The following is a 12,866-nucleotide window of genomic DNA, read 5'->3' as shown; positions in this document are numbered from 1 at the left end:
GACAGTTTTACACATGTATACAATGTGTCATGATCAAATCAGGGTATTGTAACATCTGTCACCTCAAACATTTTTCTTTGTGTTGGGAGCATTACAATTTTTCTAGCTATTTTGAAGTATACAATAAATTACTGTTAACTATAGGTTCCCTACTGTATTATTGAATACTATAACATATTCCTTCTTTTTTTTTCTTTTTTTTTTGAGACATAGTTTTGCTCTTGTTGCCTAGGCTAGGGTGCAATGGTGAGATCTCAGCTCACTGAAACCTCCATCTCCCGGGTCCAAGCAATTCTCCTGCCTCAGCCTCCCGAGTAGCTGGGATTACAGGCGCCTGCCACCACGCCTGGCTAATTTTTGTATTTTTAGTAGAGGCGGGGTTTCACCATGTTGGCCAGGCTGGTCTCGAACTCCTGACCTCAAGTGATCCATCCACCTCGGCCTCCCAAAGTGCTGGGATTACAGGTGTGAGCCACCATGCCCAGCCCCATATTCCTTCTTTATAACTAATTTTTTTTTACTTAATTACCAACTTCTCTGCATTCTCTCCCGCCCACCACCAGCACCACCCTACTCTTTGCAGCCTCTGCTAACTACCATTTTACTCTCTGTCTCCATGAGATCCATGTTTTTAGCTCCCACGTATGACTGAGAACATGCAATATTTGTCTTTCTAGGCCTGACTTATTTCACTGAACATAATGACCTCCAGTCTCATTCACGTTGCTGCAAATGACAGAATTTCATTCTTTTTTTAAGGCCAAATAATATTCCATTGTGTATATATACCACATCTTCTTTATCCATTCATCCATTGATGGAGACTTAGGTTGGTTCCATATGTTTGCTGTTGTGAATAGTGCTGCAGTAAACATAGGAGTGCAGATACACTGATTTCCTTTCTTGTGGATACATACTTAGCAGTGGGATTACTGGATCATATAGTGGTTCTGTTTTTAGTTTTTTTGAGGAACCTCCACATTGTTCTCCATATTCACTGTACCACTTTACATCCCTACCAACAGTGTATGAGCATTCTCCTTCTCTGCATCCTCACTAGCATTTATTATTTTTTGTCTTTTTGGCAATAGCCATTTTAACTGGGGTAGATGATATCTCATTGTGGTTTTGATTTGCATCTCCCTGATGATTAGTGATGTTGAACATTTTGTCATATACCTGTTGGCCATTTTTATGTCTTCTTTTGAGAATTATCTATTCAGGACTTTTGCCCATTTTTAATTTGGATTATTTAGTTTTTGCTATTGAGTTGCTTGAGTTCTTTATATATTCTGGCTATTAATCTCTTGTCAAATGGATAGTTTGCAAGTATTTTCTCCCATTCTGTAGGTTGTCTTTTCATTCTGTTGATTGTTTCCTTTACTGTGCAGATGCTTATTCATTTAAGGTAATCCCTTTGTCTATTTTTCTTTTGTTGCCTGTGCTTTTGAGGTCTTATTCAAAAATTTTTTCCCAGACCAATATCCTGTAGGGTTTTCTATGTGTTTTTGTCTAGTAATTTAATAGTTCTTGGACTTAGACTTAATCCATTTTTAGTTGATTTTTGTATGTTGTGAAAGAGATCTTGTTTCATTCTTCTGTATGTGGATATCCAGTTTTCCCAGCACCACTAATTAAAGAGACCACCCTTTCCTAAGTTTATGTTCTTGGTGCCTTTGTCAAAAATGAGTTGGCTATAAATGTGTAGATTTATTTCTGGGTTCTTTTATCTTTTCCATTGGTCTATGTGGAGTGTCATCTTGTCTTACTGTTTATTGAGAGCCTCCTCTGCAGTGGATGGATGTCTGTGTTAGTTTAGGTTCAGCAAGGCAGTCCGGAAGACCTCAAGCCAAAGTCAGCTGTCACAAGAGACCCATACATTCCAGGAATAGGCATGGCTAAGTATTCCTGCCACGCTCAGACATTTGCTGGGGAGACCCAGGAAGCGTGAACCGGCACAAGTACAGTGATGAAATTCAGAGTGCATTAATTTCAGCATCTGGGGCCCCTGGTTAATTATGTTGCCTGTAGTTGACAGCTGCAAAGTGCATTCTCATGGGCACACAACATCCTTTGGTAAGTATTCATCTGGAGTACAATTATCTTTAATTCTCTGCCTTTTCTAAGAGGTCCATTCATATACTTCTCCCCCACACCTTCTTGTCACTTATCTTCTCAATCTGTTTTTTCCAAGTCCCTGATCATCCATCAAACCATTAGTAACTTCCCTTGACTACTGCAGTTTAGATCCATACTTTTGGATATTGTTCAATTCAGACATCGTAGAGAACCAAATGTACTGCTCAAAATTTTCTCTAGAAACTTTTACCTTCATTAGGATCTTTCCAAGACATACCTGATCAGGGTTGTAATGCTGCAATAGATTTTGCAGCAATCAGCTTGTACTAGCATATTGGTCAGAATGAATTATAAACCAGTTCTAAATTTCTTCCTGCTGGTCAGCTGGTCATAAGGAACTCCCCATGTAGCCTAAATTATGGATTGAGAAAAAAGAAGGCTTGCAACACAAGTAGGTGTCAATGGTGTTAAGCCACTTACTCAGGCACTTGCTTGTGCCCTCCAAATCTGCTTAATCTTTGTTTCTTCTGTACTTCTTTCCACTTGAGGATAGATTGCTGCTATGCTCACTCCAATTTATGGCTTGCTGGATCAAATAGCACCCTGTCCCATGGTTAGATGCCTAGTAGCAAATCTGTGACTATTTCTCAAGAGAAAAATAGTTATCTACAGAAGAGGGTGTGGATTTTCTCTACCACCCCAGAGGTCAATGCTTCAGTTCTCCTATTGGCATTTGCCAAAGCCTCCATAAAGAATTCCTATTTGCCACATTCAGGTGTCATTGGATCTGCTGCCTCTTAAGCTCCAAGTGGCAGAGTAGCTAGCACTACAGCATGGACTTGCTGCATAGCCTTTCGGGCTCTGGTCTCCACTCCAAACTGGCAGTCTTATGGATTACTTGGTAAATGGGTCAGAGCAGCGTCACACATTTGTGGTATATGTTGCATCCAGATTTAAAAAGAAGCTCATCAAGCACTGTTCCTCTGCTGTATAGTGGTAGGTCATGCAAGGCACAGCAACTTCTTGTTCACCTTGAAGGGGATATTGCAATATGCTCCAGACTATTAGCACATCAGAAACTTCGCTAAGGTCATGAGTCCCTCTATTTTTGTGGTGGTTATCTCCCATTCTCTGACCCACATGCATTTTGCTAAGACATCTAAAGTACTTGCTACTACCTTCTTATCAGATCAGTTACTCTGTGGAATGTCAAGATGATCAAAATCTCTGCAGACTATATTATAGCAGTCAGTAAGTTAATATATCCCTAAGGCAAGTCTGTGAAGGTGATCTCTTGGCTCTGTCAGGTAAAGACAAACTGTTTCTGGTGTTCATTGCAAATTGGTATAGAGAAAAAAAATCATTTGCCTTATCACTAAGAACCTCTTAAGACTTTGGATTCTTTACATTATGCCAGAAAGTTCTGAGACCTCAAACTGATTATATATAGGTTACTGTTTAGTCCAAGTTTCTGTCATCTAAGTAAGTAAATTCTTAATACAATCTAACACCCAGAATCTCTGATAAGTACTCTCATACCAGTAAATTTGGCCTGTTATATTCCACCTTCTTTGGTCTAACACTCTTAGAATCCCATTCCAATATATATTGACCAGGTTTCTGCCTATAGAAATTAGAAAAATCTTGCAGTTCTTTTGGATTATAAAGTCTTTCCTTCAGAATCAGACTTTGTATTTGTTCCCTTGGAATATGCTGGGTTTGACCCTAGTTACGTCCTGGTGGCAACAAGGAGTAGTTAGACTGTGTCTTAGAGAATATAGGCACCTCCTTGTAAGGCACTTGCCTCAGGTGAGGTTATTACAAGGTCTTCAAGCAAAAGATAGCTAATCTCAGACATGGAAGATTTTCATCTTCATCCAAGTTCATGAAGATATCCTCATTCCAAGTCTTGGGGACACTTTCCAAATTCTCACCCTAACTTTCGCTGGGAAATGTAGGCTATGAAATGTATCTAAATCTCATTTAGATACTTTTAGGACTGCCACAGATGCTCTCTAGTTCTCTGACAAAGACTTGAGCTGAGATTTGAAAGAACTGAGTGTGACATTTTCTTCCTGTAAGCACTCCATGCACTCAGAAGCAGGCATCCCACCTCACAATGTTTATAGTCATCTTCATTCCAAGCAGCCACGTGGGCCCCCAAGGCACCTGCCTCAGGAGGTTCTTTATTACAGTAAATAATTTGAATATCAGTGCCATTCCATCCCATGGATTACCAGCATCCCATTTCATGACAAAGAGCTCAACATTTCATTCAAGTCTAAAGACAAACGCAAACACCTCAAAAATTCCATCTTTGAGAGTCTGTTTCCTGGGACTTCTGATCCCAATTTGTGAATCAATCAGGGTTCAGTCAGGATCCATAAGCTATACCAGTTACTTTCACAGGGAGAATTTAACATAAAGAAGTGTTAACCAGGTATTGGAGAACTGGAGGGGCAAAAGGAATACTATAGTAAATGCACAAAGCAGCTACCAGCCCTACAGCTGGGAGAACATGGAGAGTAATTTGGGATTATTAAAATGCAGAAGCTTTGATGGAGGGCCCCACGGAGCTGGGACTGAGAGAGCATCTGCCATCTGATACTGATTGTCTGAAGAAGTATAATGAGACTGAGATTGTGGAAAAAAATGCAAACTTGAACCAGCTGCTCCTATGGGAAATAACTGTCATTGCCAGGGTAAGGAACTGTTGCTTAGTGACAATGACAGTAACAGGAACAAAACAGAAAGGACCAAGTTCCTTGCCACTCTTCTTGACTTCCAATCTTCTAGTATTCCCTATTTGCAGACTGACCGAAGGCCGGCTGGTAAAGAAGAAATGTGATTTGCAAAGTCCCAGCCCTGGCATCACGTAGCTGAGTTTGAAACTGAGACTATAGCTTAATAACCAATACTGTGTGTGTCTGTATGTGCATGCATACACTTGCATGTGTGTTCATGTGTGTTTTCATTTTAAAGTGAGTTCATCGTGTGCCTTTACCCCTACATACTTCAGCATGCATCTCCTAAAAATAAGGACATCCTTTTTTTTTTTTTTTTTAAACAGTTCCACTCTTTTTGCTCAGGCTGGAGTGCAATGGCGCGATCTCAGCTCACTGCAACCTCTACCTCCTGAGTTCAAGTGATTCTTATGCCTCAGCCTCCCCAGTAGCTGGGATTACAGGTGCACACCACCACACCCGGCTAATTTTTGTATTTTTAGTAGAGATGGGGTTTCACCATGTTGGCCAGGCTGGTCTCGAACTTCTGACCTCAGGCAATCCACCCACCTCAGCCTCCCAAAGTGCTGGGATTACAGGTGTGAGCCACCATGCCCAGCTGACATTATCCTTTATAAGTACAAAACCATTCTTCACACCTGATAAAAAGTAATAATTCTTTAATATTACCTAATACTCAGACCATATTGAAAGTCCACCCCAATATGTTTTATTTCTGATTTTATTATCTTTTATTTCTGAACCACCTTTTTATTTTTTCATGACATTAAAATTTTGAAGAATATCCCACTTACTTGATTTGAGTATCTTCTTGTATGCCATTTAACGAATTATTCTAGGTTTTCTGCTAATCAGAGGTTAGGTAGAAAGGCTTTATTCAATTCAGGCTAGTATCATTTGATTCAGGTTAGTAGGTATAAAATGCCAAATTGTTACATCCTTGGTAATGCTAAATTTACTTAATTGGTTACAGAGTAGCCACCAAATCTATGTTTTTCCCTTTGAGCTTTTTTTAGAATGTCTTATTTTTAATATGTAATACATGCATATTGTAAATTGCAACAGTACAGAGAAAGCTGTGACTCCCTCTTATCTCCCAGCTCCAGAATTCTCCCCAGAGGCAGCCATTGTTACCAGATTATGGATTTTTAAAGAGATAGTTATTAATAAACAAGTATGTGCATGGGTGCCTGGGTACATTGTATGTGTGTGTGTGTGTGTGTGTGTCTGTGTGTGTGTAACTTTTTTTCTTCACAAGTAGTAGCACATTACACACTCTTGAATACTTCAAGATTTTTAATTTGCTGTCAATAAAATAAATTTACTGGATGTAAATTAAGTGGATGAGGCATAGTCTTCTGAGTGTTATTTAAAGGACATCTGTAGAAGTCTTTTGAAGTACAAGATTTAGAGAAATTAGTCACCTTCTACTTCAGAACAGCTAACAGATAAAATACCCCTTTCCAGCCACTAGCAATATCTCATTTATGCAGTTTAATCATGTCTCATTTCCTTAATGTGGGACTCCTACTTTTCTTCCCAGCCAAAAGGCAAAGATGGATCCTTTATTTCTTATATTCCCTCCTAAAATCACACTGGCAAAATGTGGCAAAGCCTGTTTCTGGACTCATTCATAGGCTACTTTCCTCAGAACCTGATTCTACAAAGCAGAAGCCTCTAGAACTTAGCAGGGCATTTTCTCAAATCAAATGTTAGTTCATTTCTGATCCACACACTGAGTTGAGAAACCTCATCAAGAGCTTTTGGCATCAGATTCCAAAATGAAGTCTTTCCAGCTGAGGCCCTTCGAGTTACATCTGGAAACCAATTGGAGCTTTTCTGGGTCAATTCTTGTTGAATGTAAATGATACCTATTTTAGTCTGATTTCATCTGCACTAGGACTCTGTCTCAGAGCTTTAACTTTTTTTTTTTTTTTTTGGAGACGGAGTTTCGCTCTTGTTGCCCGGGCTACTGGAGTGCAATGGCGCAATCTCAGCTCACCACAACATCCGCCTCCCAGGTTCAAGTGATTCTCCTGCCTCAGCCTCCCGAGCAGCTGGGATTACAGGCATGCGCCACCACGCCCAGCTAATTTTTTTGTATTTTTTTAGTAGAGATGGGTTTCTCCATGTTGGTCAGGCTGGTCTCGAACTCCCAACCTCAGGTGATCCACCCGCCTCGGCCTCCCAAAGTGCTGGGATTACAGGCGTGAGCCACTGCGTCCGGTCAGAGCTTTAACTTTCTTAAAATCTGAAACGGGGCCAGGCATGATGGCTCACGCCTGTAATCTCAAGACTTTGGGAGGCCGAGGCAGGTGGATCACCTGAAGTCAGAAGTTTGAGACCAGCCTGACCAACATGGTGAAACCCCATCTCTACTAAAAATACAAAAATTAGCCGGGCATGATGGCACATGCCTGTAATCCCAGCTACTCGGAGGCTGAGCCAGGAGAATTGCTTGAACCCGGGAGGCGGAGGTTGCGGGGAGCCGAGATCACGCCATACTCCAGCCTGGGCAACAAGAGCGAAACTCCATCTCAAAACAAAACAAAACAAAAAACAAAAAAAAACCCAAAGCAAGAAGAGCCTCTGAGAACTCTGGTTCTTCTTCTCCTTCCCATGAAAACTACTCGCTTGTTGACTCCCTCTGCCCAGCTAAATATAGTCTAGTAGAAGGAACTTATGGCTGGGTTCAATATTTTGGTTATCCCAACTCTGACCCTCATTCAATGTGTAACCTTGGGAAGATGACCTGCCTCAGTGCCTCAGTTCCTTCAGGTGTATAATGAGGGAAATACTTGTCCCAAATTTAAAAGATGGAACAAAAAGCTGGTTTTAAATTTTTTTTTAAAAGAAAGTATATAATTGTAGAGGGATTACTATTATTAACTATCCAAACTCTGGCACATCCCCAGATCCAGCTCATCCATAAGAGCAAAAGAAGAATTTCCAAAAACTACAACACAGCACAGACTTTATTTTTTATTTTCTTGGAGGGAGGGATGTTGAATAAGTAACATATTCCCATGGTTTTAAAAATCAAATCGTTCCAAAAGACAAGCAGTGAATAAGCCTCCCTCTCACAACTGCTTTCCAATTCCCCTCTCCAGAGACAACTTCATGGGTTACAATTTCTATATCCTTCCAGAAATAATTGTTTTTATACCCATGTGTGTTTGTATGTTTTCCTTGCCTTTCTTTTATTAACGTACATAGTAGCGAGCTATATACATTGTTCTGCTCCTTATTTTTCTCACTAAACAGTATATCTCAGAGATCATTCCATATAAGACATAGAATTCTGCCTCTGTGTAGATAATATAGTGATTTATTTAATCAACTCCCTGTTACTGGGCATTTAGATTGTTTCCAATCCTTTATTAAACAAGGTTGCAGTGAATATCCATATGCACATTTCCGGAATAAGTTCCTGGAAACAGAATGGCTATATCAAAAAATAAATTGTGTATTTTTAATTTTTTTAAATAAATCAGCAAGCTTTCATTTGGGTTGATCTTGTTTCATTCTAAGTGACATAATACACAGAGCAGCCAACATTCACTTCGACATCATGATCTTTTAAACCTGGGCTGTTTTGATCTTTTCCCTCATATGGCATTACAACAGTGAGTACAGTTCTCCAGGCTTGAGGGCTTAGAAGTCTGTGGAATGGCAGCAAGTCCTCTCTATCAACAGCTATCTCCCCGGTACTGCCACATTGGTGAGCACCATCTGGAATTATCTCATTCTGGAGAACCTCACAGACCCTTATTAAAAGTAAGCATCTGAGAACTTGGGTCTTGGCCATCAGCTGTTTGGGATGATTCAACAATAGTTTTAAAGTATTATTTTATACCAAAATTGGAGAAAATAAAAGGCTGAAAATGGCAACAACAACAAAAAAAAGCCTACATTTAAATAATGAATGTAAGTCAGAAGACTTTCTTCTTGGCTTCACAACCATTAAGTCATTGAAGGTCTCCAGACCTCTTTGTCTTCGGGTATGAAATGAAGACCGTAGACCAAATTATTTCTCAGGACCTTTCCTCCTTTGAGATTCTGAAGACTCAGATGCAGCATAAGGGGTACTTGTCCTCCCAATCTCACCATTTTCAAAATGCAAGAAGTGTCACAAATCACTACATGATTACTATCCAAATGGGTGATACAGTTGTGAAGGGATTTAGACAGTGACGTGCTGGTGAACAGGCTGGGGGCTGGGGTAGAGGGAACAGTGCTCTGATTTGTAGAATTTGTTGATTTCATGGTGTGATTACTTTCACATCACCAACATGACATCACTAAACTCAGAGTTGGGAAGAGATGCATGGAATTGGCTGCTGGGATCCACCAAACCACCAGTGAAGAATGCAAAGAAGGCATTTTCTTCATACTGTTCTATGCTGAGGGGACTTCATAAAAGAGGAAAGATTTGGACTAGGCATTGAAGGATACTGATTAGGATTTTCCATGGTAACTGACAGAAACAATTCAAACTAGCTTAAAGAAAGAAAAAGAATATGAGAATGAGACTGTTTTAGCATAAATATCTGAAAAAAAGGGCTTTAATAATGTAGTCATGGCACTTGCTCCACCTTTCAGTTCTTCTTGAATCTATTTCTATTTGTGTATTGATGTGATTGTCTCCTGCCATAAGCAGGCTGTCTCCAAGTGGCGGGAAAAACATGGCTAGTGGCAGCCCAGGGGCTACCTCTTTGCAGTCAACAATTCAAAAGAAAAGCAATGCACTCTTATGGAGATCACGTGGGAAGACTCTGATTGGCTCACTTGGGTCTCATGCCCACCAATTCAACTCCTAACTGGGCAGAAAAGGAAAGGGTACTTAATTCACATGCCCCGGCACTGTAGCCAGAGAGCAGACAGAGCACTAGGATAGACCTCTCTTCCCTTACCACCCAAAACACATGAGAGTCATCCAAACAGAGTTCCCCAATGGAAAAAGCCATAAATGTGTGGTAGAAATATGGGTAAGGCTTTGTGGAGAGGCAGAAGAAGATACAGTAATTAGAGGGAACGGCATATGTAGGTGCAGAAATGTAAACATTGATGGTGCATTTGGGAGTCAGTCAGAAAGCCACCCTGAGCAAAGCAGAGCTTACCTGTAAGACAGTGGTTTGCAACAGAGGGCAATTTTGCCCCTCTGGAAAGATTTGGCAGAGTCTGAAGACATTTTTGTTGTCCCAGCTGGGGTCGAGGCGGGCTGCTACTAGTAGGTAGTATCTAGTGGGTAGAGGCCAGAGATCCTGCTAATCCTACAATGCATCGGACAGCCCCCTCAACAAAAAAAGGCTGAGTTTAGGCTTTATCCTCTGTTACACAGGGAAGCATTAGAAAGATGTTTAGAAAGACTAAGGTAGCTTGTACATACCCTGCTCCTGCCTGGCACCACTCCTCACCTTGGCCACCTTTGTATGACTAGCCCTTTTTTATCCTTTGGGACTCAGCTTAAATATCACCTACTGAAGAGATCATCTAGACTTTTCAATCAAAGTAGGTTATCTCACAGACTTCATACCGTTATTCTTTCCCATGTTTCCCTCTTATTTTCACCACAATTTTGAATTATATGTTTATTTGTTTGCTGGTTTCACATCTGTCTCATAAGCTCTGAGGAAGCAGAGACCTTCCTTATTCATTCATCACTGTGAGCCCAACATCAAGCAGAGTGCCTGGTGCCTTGTAGTTGCTGATATTTAATCAAATGATTAATCTGAAGGTTGATGGGAGGATTGAAATGGGGTTGAGCATAGGAGGTGGATAGAAAGAGGAAAGAACGCAGTGCTCTAGATTTCTTCTCTGCTTGTTCTGATCCACACTCATCTCCTTTCCCTGACTTTCACAGCACCTATAGTTCATAACATGACATATCAGTTAGAATTTTGAGCAGACATGAATTTAATAAAAAGAATCAAATAAACTCAGAACCATTGCAGAACAAGTTCTGGCTTGGGCTTGCAGGAATGAGTCCCAAAACCTGCCGTCGTACTAACCCCACCACCCCAAGGGATGTGGCCTTCTGCCACAATCAGGAGGCCAGCGACTGGCCTAGTCTGACTACAAGAACACAACATCTTAGGTATAATCTGGGGATCAGGAACTGGCAGAACTCTAGAGTCACACTGCACCTTCCAGGTCACCGCCAGCAAAGTGGATTCCTCCCAGGCTGCTGCCTCCTCTTCACATAACTGTTTTTGTTTTTTGTTTTTCTTAACACAATTTTGAATTCAGGTCTTTCCCAGGTGCACAGGACTGGCTAAACCTAAATTATAATGGGAGCCCCAACAGCAAGGAGTCTAGGAAATGGATTTTTAGCTTTCTAGTCTCTGTTGTATAGGAAAGCACACCAAGAAAAGTTTGGACAATTGTGGAACAAGTCAATCTGCCACATCTGCCTCATGGCTGCCCTGCTCTGTGGCCATCAATGTCATAATATCGTTCGTCTTCTCTAGATGGATACCAGCGTGTTCTCTAGATGTGAATGGATGTGAAATGAATTGCATGAAATCAAAGGGGAAAATCCTCCTCTTTCATGTTCACACTTTGCACCTTTCCTATGGCACTTAATTGTATTTTGCCTCCTGGTGTAATTTGTGTTCTCATTCAGAAGTTCATCTCTTTGTCCCCATACTCATAATAGGTAATAAATGTTTATAGACTGTGGCCGGGTGCAGTGGCTCACGCCTGTAATCCCAGCACTTTGGGAGGCCGAGGCAGGTGGATGACCTGAGGCCAGGATTTCAAGACCAGCCTGGGAAACATAGTGAAACCCCATCTCTACTAAAAGTACAAAAATTAGCCTAGTGTGGTGGTGTGCACCTGTGGTCCCAGCTACTCGGCAGGCTGAGATGGGAGAATCGTTTGAACCCGGGGGGTGGAGATTGCAGTGAGCTGAGATTGTGCCACTGCGCTCCAGCCTAGGCAACAGAGCGAGACTCCATCTCAAACAAACAAACAAATGTTCGTAGACCGAATTCAAGCAGAGAGTAAAGACAGAGAGAGGCTAGGGAGAGGAAGTTCTAAGCCCCATTCTAGCTTGACACAGTTCCTGCAGCTCGTGGAACTGCCACTTAACGAGTATTTTGAATTGCATGCTACATGAAGTCATCACCACTGCAAGGAACCATAGGACAAGGACCCAGAAACTCTGCTAGGCTTCAGGAAACCTAGGTTCCAGGTATCCTTCAAAAGTTGGGAAAACATTTGCCCCCATTCATTCAATCAGTAGTGTTTATTAAATGTTTCACACTACCAGGTATAGCACCACTGCCTTTCTTAACTTTTCATTAACCTTTTTTTTTTAACCAATGAGAGCATGCCGGTGATTTCAACCTCTGTCATAATAGAGCCACATGGATAACACACAGATATTACCACTCTACTCTAGGAGAGGGGCTTTCCTGAGCCCTTTAGATTCTGAATGGCCTCCAGGCATTCTAAGCAGTTTCCTCACCTTTCCGATTGCTGACACACCTGACCCAAGAGGTGGTGGATGGAAGTTTCCTTTCTAGCCATCTGTGTATCAACACCCTAAACTCCACTCCACATGTTATCATTCCTTCATTTTTTGAGCTCACACTTCCCCTACATTCAGACAAGTCTTAGTCATCTCTCAGGGTTCACCTGAAACATCAGTTTCCCAGGACTTCCCCTGACTGCCCAGTTTATACTTTAAGTTTTTCTTTTCTATAACACTCATTTCACTTGTAACCACTTGTGTCATCCCCAACTGGAGGACTCTAAGTTTCATGAGGGTAGGCATCAAGCCTATTTGTTTCCCTCTATATCCCCAGCACCTTGCTTGGGGACTGTCACACAATAGATACTTATTAAATATTTGTTGAATGAATGTTTGTTGAGCATACAAACTTTCTTTCTCAAATAGTATTTATGTAATATTAGTAATAATTCCCTACATAGTTCAATGGCTTACCAAACATCTTTATGAGTTAGTGTCCCAACTTTGGGGTAAAGGCAGTGCAGGTAATATTATTCTCCCAATTTTTTAGAAAATAAAACACCACC

Source organism: Pongo pygmaeus, chromosome 4, assembly GCF_028885625.2.
Source record: "Pongo pygmaeus isolate AG05252 chromosome 4, NHGRI_mPonPyg2-v2.0_pri, whole genome shotgun sequence".
NCBI lineage: Eukaryota > Metazoa > Chordata > Mammalia > Primates > Hominidae > Pongo > Pongo pygmaeus.
Note: the sequence above shows the minus strand (reverse complement) of the source record.